The sequence below is a fragment of the Triticum dicoccoides genome, chromosome 3B, assembly GCF_002162155.2.
Source record: "Triticum dicoccoides isolate Atlit2015 ecotype Zavitan chromosome 3B, WEW_v2.0, whole genome shotgun sequence".
NCBI lineage: Eukaryota > Viridiplantae > Streptophyta > Magnoliopsida > Poales > Poaceae > Triticum > Triticum dicoccoides.
Window position 1 is genome coordinate 259526448 of NC_041385.1, and position 13768 is coordinate 259540215.

Here is a 13768-nt window from a genome sequence, read left to right on the forward strand (position 1 = left end):
GCCTTAATATGCCAGGGGCTTTATCATGCCCATACTACGGCAAAAAAGTCTGAACACCTTCACGGAAACTCGACACCTCAAACTTATAGCATTATATGCATCAGCTCTGAATCATGTCTTGGGTCTATAGTTGGGTTTGTCGGGCTCCTATGTTTTGGTACCTTACGTTCCGCTATATTGGCTAAGGTAGCACTGGGAGAACTACTGCGATTGTGTCCCGGTTCTTCCGAACGAGCACCTCAGTAGAGAAAGCCGAAAACTGACTGTCATGATGTAGCGAGAGCTGGTCAGCTATTCGAGAGGTTCTAAAATATTTAAGGATTTCTTCCGCATAATGCCATAACCAATGCAGCGTGCGATGGATCGGCCTCTTCCGTTCAGGCGCTTATAGAGCCCCTCGTGCGGTCTTCCGAACACCAGGGGCTGCGCCTACCTTCCTTGGAAAAACTCCTATGGCTAAGTGAGAGCGATAAAGCCCTATAGTCTGACTGCCTAGTTTGCTGTGCTGAACACCTCCTTTAGGGACCCAAACTGGGATAAAGAGTGCTCAGGTTTATCCCGAACACCCCGTACTTACTACGTGGGGGCGGAAGCCGACGACTGGGCGACTCTCAGGATTAGTATATAAAACGGCCGCACAGGAAAAACTTCCAAACGACAAGCAATAAATAATAGAAAATGACCTTATTCAAACATTACAAAGACAAACATGACCGTATTCATGGAAATATAATGTCCTTGGTGCATTGCTCTGCCGCAAGGCGGGCTCCTTTCAAGACACCTTCATAATACAGTTCGGGCTAGCGGTGCATCTTCCCCTCCGGCGGTCCCTCGGTCATTAGCTTTTCCGCATCCATCTTCCCCCAATGCACCTTTGCACGGGCGAAGGCCATTCGCGCACCTTCTATGCACACCGACCACTTGATGACTTCGAGTCGAGGGCAGGCACTCACAAGCCGCTTCACGAGTCTGAAGTAACTGCTCGGAATCGGCTCAGCGGGCCACGCCGAATAATTAAATCCTTCATGGCTAGCTCGGCCGCATTATGTAGTTCGACCAGCTGCTTCAGTTGATTGGAGAAAGGCACCGGATAATTCGGCGCCAGATACTGCATCCACAAAAGCTTATCCGCATTATTCCTCTCTTTGGCTCGGTAGAACTGGGTGGCATCAGATATGCTGCGCGGCAGCTCTGCAAATACCCCTGTAGAAATCAAAATTCAGTCTATCAAACTTGATTTTCTCCTCTCAAATACCCGCTTTGTATAGAAAAAGCCTTACCAGCCGCAATCTTCCTTGCCTCCTGGATTTCCTTCAGGGCACCTTGGGCTTCCCCCCGGGCCTCACTTGCGGCTTGGTGAGCCTGGGAGACTTCGGATTCTTTCCCTGATAAACTCTGCTCCAAGGTCTCGCATTTATTTACAGCCTCTTGAAGCTCTCGCTCAGCCTCAATAACTCTGGCCTCGTGCTTCTTATGGAGAGCCTGCTCCGCAGCTGCCTTCTTCTCGGCTTCGGCCACAGCCTGTTTAAGGGCCTCAACTTCGGCCGTCGCCCCTAGAGCACATTATAAATATTTTCATCGCACACACCTCTTCATTTGTGCTAAATAAACAAGGTTTTTTGTATACCTTGGTTTTCCTCCAGCTGTTTCTGCACCCGGCCAAGTTCTCCTTCGGCCCTCTCCAGACTATGCCTCAGTCTGGATACTTCCGCAGCATGGGAGGCGGCAGTCGCTATAGATGCCTGCTTATATAAAAGAGTGATAGATGTCATCAAATGAGTCTCCTATGAACATAAAATTGATCCTCTGTTCGGTTCTTTCTTTCACCAAACAGTGAATCAGGGGCTGCTATCCATACTATGACATTCTTACAAAACCTCATAAAACATACCTCAAGGCCTCTTATGAGGCTGATACAGGATTCATTCAGTCCACTCTCAGCGGACTGAATCTTCTCAATCACCGCACCAATAAGGGCACGGTGTTCATCAATGATGGATGCACCCTTCAGCGCCGCCAATAAAGTGGCCGACACCTCTAGTTGGACAGAGGTTGCCGGTGGAGCAGTCATACCTCCTCCAGCTGACGGAGGTCGCCTGCCTGACCCTACGGCCTTATGGGTCTCCAGAATCATGTCCGGCTGGGGGCCGGATTCAAGATAACCCCCACCATCGACGTTCACGGGAGCCTTCTCTCCCATATGTCCGGACCCCGAAGTCTGGCCTCCTGGCGCCGCCTTTTCTATCTTTCCCCCCCTCCATGGCCTAGGTCCTTTTGGGACAAAACCTCGGTTTCAGTCATATGTTTGGGGGAGGGGGCCTTCGGAGGTGTCCCGCTCCCCATTGCATCCGAACCCAGCGAATCCTCTAACGAGGATTGTTCGGCGCGGGACCTCGCCAGACTGAAAAAGTACGGCTTAGATTAAAATATCACGCCGCGACAGGTCTGGACACATGAGCATGTTCGGATTTTATACTCACGAGTTCACCAGGGGCTCGGCCCTGGGATCCCACTCCGGGCTGCTATCAGCGGCGGCGGTGGACTCCTCTTGAATAGGAGTTCTTCCCCTCTTAGGCGAATCGGCCTCCAAGGATGTGGAGGCCGTCCTTTTCTTTTTTTTCCCCGCGGGGGATTCGTCTTCCTCCTCCTCCTTGTCCTCTTAGAAGGAAGAATGGGCATTGGAGTCTTCGGATTTTGTGTCCGAGGCTCCACGGCGATGGAGGCCTCCCTGGTTTCTTGGCCTCCTTCTCGGCCTTCTTCTTTGGCACCTTATAAGGCGCTGGGACCAGCATCTTCATCAGAAGTGGGCCGGCCGGTTCTTCTGGCAGTGAGGCCGGACAGTAGATCCGCCCCGCCTTCTTCGCCCATCCCTAGGAAATTGATGGGAAATATGTTAAGTATCTTCCTAAGAATGTGCAGATAAAACACATGAATTGTCAACATACAGTTACTTAACGAACTTGCGGGGCGGGACAGTTGGTACCCGCGGTCCTCGGCAGAGTCCGGCCATGGTTTGCCAGACTTAAAAAGCACCTTCCAGATGTCCTTGTGCGTAGAGCCAAAGAGCTCTAGCAGGGTTTGGTGCTTGTCCGGGTCGAACTCCCATAGATTGCAAGCCCGGTGTTGACATGTTAGGATCCGGCGAACCAACATCACCCGGACTACATTGATGAGCTTGATGTTCTTGTCTTCCATGTCTTGGACGCGCGTCTGGAGCTCCGATAGCTCGTCAGACGAAGCCCAGTTCAAGCCCTTCTTGTGCCAGGACGTAAGTCACAGGGGGGCACCGGATCTGAACTCTGGAGCGGCGGCCCATTCCTTGCCACATGGCTCGGTGATGTAAAACCACTGCTGCTGCCACTCCTTGACGGAATCATTAAAAGTACCTATTGGCCATGTGACATTGGGCATCTTGCTCACCATGGCGCCTCCGCATTCGGCGTTCTCGCCACTCACTACCTTGGGCTTCACATTAAAAACCTTCAACCATAAGCCGAAGTGCGGTGGGACGCGGAGAAAGGCCTCGCACACGACGATGAATGTCGAGATGTTGAAGAAGGAATTTGGGGATAGATCATGAAAATCAATCCTGTAATAATACATGATGTCGCGAACGAACGGATGAAGGGGAAACCCTAGCCCGCGGATAAAATGAGGGAGGAATACCACCCTCTCGTGGGGTTCCGGAGTGGGGATGACCTGTCCCGCCGTCGGAAGACAGTGGCCAATTCTCTTGGCCAGATACCCGCCCCCCGAAGCTTTTTGATATCCTTCTCCCGGAAGGTAGAGGCCATCCACTTGCCTCTTGCTCCGGATCCAGACATCTTCAAGAAGCCTTTTTCGGGCGGAGAAGAGGAGCACTTGGGCACTAGGGCTCAAGCGAAAAGGAATGGATGAGCAGAGAAGGGTGTGGGTGAAAAAGGGAGTTCTTATCCCCTTATAAAGGCAGCAGAGATCCTGCACGTCCCCACTTGCCCGTTAAGATCGCTTATTCCCCAAGCGCCACGATTGATGGCACGGTTGGGTTACCCACACCCATATTGATGAGAATCCCGTGATAAGGGGACATGATCTCTGCTTTGACAAGACGTGCCGCTAAAACTGCCTCGCGATATGTGCGATGGCTGGTTGTGAAAAACGGTTCGAATAAAGACCGGATCGTGGCGTGATGTCATAAAAAGCTGTCAGCAGATCAAATCTATGGAATATTGTACTCTCTACGGTGGTATGTGGAATTTGTTTTGCAGAGCCGGACACAATTCTCGTGTTCAAAATCTTCTATGGAGTATTCGGAGGAGGAATCCGCCTTGCAATGCCGAAGACAATCTGCGCGCCGGACTCATCTTCATTGAAGCTTGGTTCAGGGGCTACTGAGGGAGTCCTGGATTAAGGGGTCCTCGGACAGCCAGACTGTTGGACTATGAAGATACAAGATTGAAGACTTCGTCCCGTGTCCGGATGGGACTCTCCTTTGCGTGGAAGGCAAACTTGGCAATTCGGATATGTAGATCTCCTTCTCTGTAACCGACTCCGTGTAACCCTAGCCCCCTCCGGTGTCTATATAAATCGGTGGGTTTAGTCCGTAGGACAACAACAATCATAATCATAGGCTAGCTTCTAGGGTTTAGCCTCTACGATCTCGTGGTAGATCAACTCTTGTAATACTCATATCATCAAGATCAATCTAGCAGGAAGTAAGGTATTACCTCCATCGAGAGGGCCCGAACCTGGGTAAAACATCGTGTCCCCGGCCTCCTGTTACCATTAGCCTTAGACGCACAGTTCGGGACCCCCTACCCAAGATCCACCGGTTTTGACATCGACAAGGACCACTTTAACCAGTCAAAGTCTACAGTTGACTGCTGACTGGGCAGTCAACTGGAACCCACTGTCAGCCATAGTGTGCACTGCTGTTTTTACTCTGCTGGGTACACATAGCATTAACCTTTATTTAGAATTAATAATAATTTCAGAATATGTTTAAAACTTTGAAAGTTAATATAAAATAAACCGTAACTTGAATGAAATTAGTTTATATATGAAAATTGCTCAGGAAATCCAACGAATCCGAATATGCAACTAGTTCATCTGTCACACCTCTCTAGCACTACGAACATAGAACCATCCGGAAAATGCCAAACGCCGGGAAAAACCCTCCGGATGTTTTCCCTCTCCGTCTGCAATGTGTAGTACTACATTAGATCACCCGTAGCACTGCTTGTTGTCGTGTCATGCTTAGTGATGCATCTGTTTGCTTTAAATTTACTATCATGCTTAGTGATGCATCATAGGTCACCACTAGCACTGCCGGGAAGACCCCTTCGGATGTTTTCCCACTTCGTCAGTATCGTGTAGTACTACGATAGGTCACCAGTAGTACTGCCGAGAAGACCCCTTCGGATGTTTTCCCCCTTCGCCGGTATCATGTAGTACTGCGATAGGTCACCAGTAGCACTGCCGGGAAGACCCCTTCGGATGTTTTCCCCCTTTGCCGGTATCATGTAGTATTGTGATAGGTCACCACTAGCACTGCTGGGAAGACCCCTCGGGATGTTTTCCCCCTTCATCGGTATTGTTGCATTGCATTGATTGTGTTCCCTCTTGTTTGCCATGATATGCCCTGACGTTACTACTATAAACTTGTTTTCATGCAAAAATATGATGTTGCTGACTTACACTTGATGAAATCTGCGAAGTCTCCAGTATTGTATAAAAATTTGCGAAATCTGCGAAATCTTACACTGGGCATTGGATCAATATGTTAGTCCCAAAAATAGTATAAAAAGTTGCCAAAAGTATATGAAAGTTGAATAATATTGGCATGGAACAATCAAAAATTATAGATATGACGGAGATGTATCAAGTACCTATAAGTTCACAGGGTTTTCAGAATTTCGGCCCTAGGAACAGACACTAGTCATTTTGGATTGTTGGTCGTAGTGACATTGACCCAGATTACTACTGCAAGCCAGGTTTGTTGACAATTTTACTTGTCTTTCTTACTCATTCAATATAATATCCAATTATTCATGTCGATTAGTTGCAAACAATAAGTGCTAGACAAACTTCTTGATTCAGATTTTGGACGGTCTCTTACTGCAGTTACAATTCTGCATACTTGTCCTAGTAAGCTCACAAGTAAATGATTGATTCACTACATCTATGCTTGTCTTGTCATATTTGTTGTCAATATTCTTTTAGGGTGGACCACCCTGTTTCAAAATACTGGAACTATAGACATGAGTGAATAGTATTTCTCTGTGTGATCTCTTTCATCATGTGTGGGCAACGAGCACTGCATTGTATAGAAAGAAAGTGTCATTTCCAGCTTTTACATAGGCTTCGATCTTTTACATGGAATACAATCTGCCTACTTGCTTTGTGTCGCACTACCAACACTCCACCCTTGAAGCTAAACATTATGCCACTCATAATTCCTTAGTTTATTTGTTCAAATACGAATTTCATATGATTCTAATGTTCCTACTTCAGTTTTGAAATGTGTGTCTGCCTGTTATAGAGACATAAGGTTTTTTTTATTTCTGTGTGGTCTGGTCAGCACGGTTGGGGGTGAACTTTGCATATGCAGGGGTTTATAGGGAGACACTCTTCGAGTTGAATCTGCAATGCATTCCATAGATAATCTGACTACTTTTTATGTTTTCATGAATCTCAGATTCTGAACAGCATCATAATGATTATGAGCTTGTGCGCATGAAAAGAATAAAGTAGAACAATGTCATGGCTGTCAAACTTGGCATTAAGGGACTGAAATCAAGTCTGGATGCATTGCAATGCAAACGCTCTCCACCTACAGATTCATGCTCAGAATATGATCCTAACAGTGATTCTGAGCTAGAGGGAGACCTAAGTCAATGTAGCTCCCTAGTGGAGGAGTCAGAGGCAGATGCCCTATCTTATTCACTCATCAAGGTGCTTGCTCTAACTTTCCAAGGTTATATTGGTCGCACATATCTCGCAACTGATGCTTTGCATTGCTTCTACTTTGTTGAACTGCCATTAGCTTAGTTTACACATCGTGTATGTGAATACGCCCTGCCTATCCATTTTCAGTACATATTACATCTGTCATCATACCATATTTATCCATTCAAATGTTGTTCTTATGTATCAGACGTTCAAAAGGAAGAGGGCGATTGCTGATCACGGAGGATCACAAGCAAAGTATTTGGAAAAGGTAGTGGCACCTGATAAATCAAATAGCCCATTAGGTGTAGTTGCAATATCACCTGACCCACAAAACACCCCAACTCTAGCACACTCTAGCCCTACTACACTGGTCATTTCTGATGCCCCAACTCATCAGACCCCAACTGCAGCAAACAGTATGATGATGCCAGTTGACATAGCACCAGCTCTACGACGTAAAACCCCCATTCCAGCAAAGAGTACACCAAATCCAGTTGCCAAATCCCTTTTCGAACCAGAGAGAGCCCCAATTGCAGCAAATAGGACCCCTGTTCCATGTCTTCCCAGTTTAGAAGACGAAGCTTATATTGTTGTCTAGAACTTTGTGTGCATATTTCCTTCATGGAAAGATTATACCACAGACACAGAACAATTCCAGTCTTCCTCCGCAACTTACGCGTAAGTAATGTACTAATGTTATTCATGGTCATTGCTGCATATGTTTCTGCTGACAGAAGACACAAGATTTCATTCTTTTAAATAGGCAAGGACCAAACTGGATTGTGAAGACGAGCAAGGGTTGGTTGCGCTTTTCAAGCACTCGTTGATGAAGTATCGTTCCTACCTGAGGCAAGCGCACTTCGATGGCAAGCCTCTAAATGAAATTTCTGTAAAGTCTTTGGTGCTACATTTATCTGATGGTGACTGGGATAATCTTGTTACACATTGGTCTCGGCTGCAGCATAAGGTACTGTCTATGATATCACATCATAATTTGAACTACATTTCTGCATTTTCCTTAACGTCTCACTTGTATGAAAACTGTTAGCAGAAGAACATTCATTCTCAAGGGACCACCGAATCTCACAACTATACTGCACACTGCATTACTCTTGTGAGTACCTCTTGCCCTGTATGACCATACTTACTTTCATAGCTGTTTGATTATGTAGCATCACTGCACATGTTAGCCTCGTTGTCGTCCATTTGGTGGACATTATAAGATCCGTATGGACTCTTACATAAATTTAGAATTGTCAGGACCCCGACTCGATGTCACATCGATCTAGCCGGTAACACCTCATATCACTTTGCGACCTCACGCACGGTATCCCCACGGGTGTTGTCTTACCTTTGCCCGGGACCGTTTGCGCCTTTTGGCTCACGTATATGATAGTGTCGCTAGCATCCATATGATAAGGAGCCCGGGCTGACATGACTAGTCGTAAACCCAAAGTGGCACAGACTTACAGGGACAGGCATCCATGACCCAGCTTCGAACGTGTCGGTCATCAGCAAGTGGGTCCGGGCTGTAGCACTGGGCTAGCAGGACTCCGGTAAACCGGGCTGTAGCGGGCTAACAGGACTCCGGTACTCAATGCGTGACATTTCCCCGAAGGGACAGACACCGGAACGAAGAAGGACACATGCCGGCCAGCCTAAGTGTTCCAGAGCAGTAGCAAGCTACCATGGCTCAGCGGTAACACTAGGAGACATTTCCTGGTAAGAGAGGCTACTAGAGATAAACAACTAGATAGTCAGATCCCACACATACCAAGCATTTCAATCATACACACAATATGCTCGATATGTGCAAATACAACACGGCATCACAACATGACTCTACGACACAAGTACTTTATTTAAGGCTCAGAGAACCATACATAACATACACAAGGTACGGGTCTCACGACCCAGCATTCAAGTCATACAGTCATACAAACCAGCAGCGGAAGTAACTTGTCTGAGTACAGACAACTAGTAAAATAAAAGAGGCTTGGAAAGCCTAGCTATACTACGTGGTCCTTCACAAGCTCAGGATCACCACCTGGGCCTTTAGCCTACTCGTTGATGTCAACGTCTACGTAGAACCCATCAGAAGGGGTTGCAGCGTCTTCTATAAAATGTAAATTATAGCAACATGAGTACAAAGGTACTCAGCAAGACTTACATCAGATCCTACATACATGCATATTATCAAGAAGGGTTGGTGGAGTTATTGCAGCAAGCCAGCTTTGACTCTTGGCTAGGCTAACCTACGAGACTCCAACTTGAAAAGGTTTTGCGCACACGAGTCCATTACTCACCACTTCAATACACTACCGAGGATCCACCTCCGTCTCCCTACGGAAGAGCCATCCTCGGCACTCACACTTATCTTGAGGCTTTTAGTAGTTTCCATTTACTTGTCTATGAACTGTATAGGCAACCAAGTAGTCCTTTACCGCGGACGCGGCTATTCAAATAGATCATGATAACCCTGCAGGGGTGTACTTCTTCATACACGCTCTCACCACTTACCGTCGTTTACACGACATGTACTCGGCAACCTTCAAGCGGAAGCCCAACGTGGGTGTCGGCCACGACCTACCTAATCACCTAAGCCTCCAGTCCAGGTTTATCGCCTATCCAGGTTCCATCCACAGGGAGTCCGGCCGAGGTTTCCCATACGGCCCCGAACGATGTGAACAGGGTTCCCGAGATACCTAACGGGTATTCGGTACACCGTGCCACGTACCTACCGCATCACAGCCCACCCCTACGGTCAGCGCTGTCCACGGCCTCCAGTAGGCTACAAACACCAGAAACTACTTGCAACTCCTGGACGGAGAACTAGGGTGAATAAGAAGCCGAGAGGGTCCATTGGTTTCGGGCCCAATGCATGGTAGTAGTTGATTCTTAAATCACACATACAGATCTCAGTGCTTAAGGTCGGCTTCAATGAAACAACCCACCATGTACTCCTACATGGCCTCTCATCGATACCTTTACCAAATCGTGTTCACCACACCACTCTCATTACCGACATAATCATTTCACTCTAGCCCATCACCCAGATGAACCAGACCTGACACGACTCTAAGCATAGCAGGCATAGAAAGGTAGGAACAACACATACATATGGCTCAATCAACTCCTACACATGCTAGTGGGTTTCATCTAGTTACTGTGGCAATGACAGGTCATGCAGAGGAAATGGGTTCAACTACCGTAGCACACAGCAGTTTGAATCGCGTTGTCTTAATGCAGTAAAAGAGAGCAGGAGCGAGAACATGGGATTGTATCGATATGATCAAATGGTTGGTTGCTTGCCTGATGGTTCGATGCACGGATACGGTTCTTCGTTAGGGTAGTCACGGTACTCCTCGGGGACAGATCCTGTCGTAAAGGATAACGATACACAGGCATCACCAAACAATGTGCAACAATATGATGCATGCATGAAACATGGCAATATGAGTGTGTTGGGCTAATGCAACTAAAGCTACCAACGCTGTCAGGACCCCGACTCGATGTCACATCGATCTAGCTGGTAACACCTCATATCACTTTGCGGCCTCACGCACGGTATCCCCACGGGTGTCGTCTTACCTTTTCCCGGGACCGTTTGCGCTTTTTGGCTCGCGTATATGAAAGTGTCGCTAGCATCCATATGATAAAGAGCCCGGGCTGACATGACTAGTCGTAAACCCAAAGTGGCACAGACTTACAGGGACAGGCATCCATGACCCAGCTTCGAACGTGTCGGTCATCAGCAAGTGGGTCCGGGCTGTAGCACTGGGCTAGCAGGACTCCAGTAAACCGGGCTGTAGCGGGCTAACAGGACTCCGGTACTCAAAGCGTGACATTTCCCCGAAGGGACAGACACAGGAACGAAGAAGGACACATGCCGGCCAGCCTAAGTGTTCCAGAGCAGTAGCAAGCTACCATGGCTCAGCGGTAACACTAGGAGACATTTCCCGGTAAGAGAGGCTACTAAAGATAAACAACTAGATAGTCAGATCCCACACATACCAAGCATTTCAATAACATACACACAATATGCTCGATATGTGCAATACAACATGGCATCACAAAATGACTCTACGACTCAAGTAGTTTATCAATAGGCTCCGAGGAGCGAGATATTACAAACATGGGTCTCATGACCCAACACTCAGAGCATACAAGTCAAAGCACAAGCGGAAGCTATCATGTCTGGGTACAGACATCTATAAATGAAAAAGGCTGAGAAGCCTGACTATCTACCAGATCCTGCCGAGGGCACAAGATCGTAGCTGAGGTAACAAGCTAAACGTCGAAGTCCACGTGGAACTACTAGTGAGACTGAAGTCTCTCTGCAAAAACATAAAATAGGCAAACGTGAGTACAAATGTACCCAGCAAGACTTACATCAGAACTAACTACATATGCATCATTTTCAACAAGGGGATGGTGGGGTTTAACTGCAGCAAGCCAGCTTTGACTCGGTGGCTATCCTAGACTACGACTGCAAGCGACTCTTTTGAGGTGGCGCACACGAGTCCACATATTCACCAACCAATACACCACTATGGATCCGCTCCCGTCTCCCTACGAGAACGCCATCCATAGCACTCACGCTTATCTTGCGTATTTTAGAGTATCCACTTTCACTTGTCTATGAACTGATATAAGCAACCCAGAAGTCCTTTTCCGCGGACACGGCTATTCGAATAGATGATGTTAACCCTGCAGGGGTGTACTTCTTCATACATGTTTCCACCACTTAGCGTCTGCACACGACATGTGCTCGGCAGACTTCAAGCGAAAGCCGACGTGGGTGTAGACCACGACCTACCTAAACACTTAAGCCTCTGGTCCAGGTTTATCGCCTATTCAGGTTCCATCCGCAGGGAGTCCGGCCGAGGTTTCCCATACGGCCCCGAACGATGTGAACAGGGTTCCCGAGATACCTAACGGGTATTCGGTACACCCGGCCACGTACCTACCGCATCACAGCCCACCCCTACGGTCAGCGCTGTCCACGGCCTCCAGTAGGCTACAAACACCAGAAACTACTTGCAACTCCTAGACGGAGAACTAGGGTGAATAAGAAGCCGAGAGGGTCCATTGGTTTCGGGCCCAATGCATGGTAGTAGCTGATTCTTAAATCACACATACAGATCTCAGTGCTTAAGGTTGGCTTCAATGAAACAACCCACCATGTACTCCTACATGGCCTCTCATCGATACCTTTACCAAATCGTGTTCACCACACCACTCTCATTACCGACATAATCATTTCACTCTAGCCCATCACCCAGATGAACCAGACCTGACACGACTCTAAGCATAGCAGGCATAGCAAGGTAGGAACAACACATACATATGGCTCAATCAACTCCTACACATGCTAGTGGGTTTCATCTAGTTACTGTGGCAATGACAGGTCATGCAGAGGAAATGGGTTCAACTACCGTAACACACAGCAGTTTGAAACGCGTTGTCTTAATGCAGTAAAAGAGAGCAGGAGTGAGAACATGGGATTGTATCGATATGATCAAATGGTTGGTTGCTTGCCTGATGATTCGATGCACTGATACGGTTCTTCGTTAGGGTAATCACGGTACTCCTCGGAGGCAGATCCTGCCGCAAGAACACCGATATACAACCATCACCAAACAATGTGCAACAATATGATGCATGCATGAAACATAGCAATATGAGTGTGTTGGGCTAATGCAACTAAGACCAGAAGGGTTTGAACCAATTTGAATCAAAGATTCAAATTTCAAACTCAAACATGGCCCTTTAAAGTGTTTTCCCTTGTTCTGCATTAAACATCAAGTTAACTTGTTTAGTCATGCATGAAAATAGTACAGATGGATAGCTTGGATTTTTCTGATCATTTTTCATATATAATTTGTCTGATTTGGAGTTACAGAATAAAAGTTATGAATTTTTGAAGTTTAAAATTATATTCTGGAATTTCCTATATTAGAATAATTCCAGAAAATCATTATTGCGTCAGCCTGACATCAGTGTGACGTCAGCAGGTCAACGGAACACGTCAGGGTCAAACCTGACAGTGGGTCCCGCATGTCAGGGTGATTATTTTAATTAAAGTTTAATTAAAACTAAACCTGTTTAATTAACAGGGCTGGGCCCCACCTGTCATTGACTCAGGGGAGTCAACCAGGGCCCACCCGTGGTCAAACCCGGGTCGGCTGCACCGGCGTTTAGCCGCCGGCGAGCCCGACGCGGCGGCGGAAGTGATTTTTGCCGTTCCGGCAACCAAACAAGCCGCGGAGGGCACCGGAGCGGAGCTGAGGTCGAGCCGCAGCTCTTGGTGGAGTCCGTTGGGGTCGGGGTGGCCGGAGTTGGCGCCGGCGACGACTTTGGCGGCCACCGGAGTTCGGCCAAAGTCGAACTTGTCGCTAAGGGGATCGGTGAGGTGCGGGGAGTGCACGGTTGGGCCTAACGCAGCGTGGTGAGTGCGTTGGACACCGCGGGTTGGCCGGAGGATGGCCGGAAGCACGTCGGCGACGAGATCCGCGGCGGTGCGTGCGTGTGATCTTCGTGCGGTGGCTACACGGCTCGGAAATGAGAGAGAGAGGGTCGGAGAGATAGCTGGGCTCACAGCGCTCCCTTAGAGGCCACCGGCGAGGTCGGGGACGAGCTGAGGCGGCGACGGCGTTGAAGGGGATCTCCGGCGACGGCGAGCTCGGGCGAGGTCGGTGCGGTGGTCTCGGGCCGCACGAGCACACGGGGCTCGGCTAGCTCGATGAATTGGACGGCGGCGAAGCTCCTGGACACGGCGGCACGGCGTGGGGTTGACGGAGGGCGTGGCTACGGCGAGGGGGTGGCGGCGATGGCG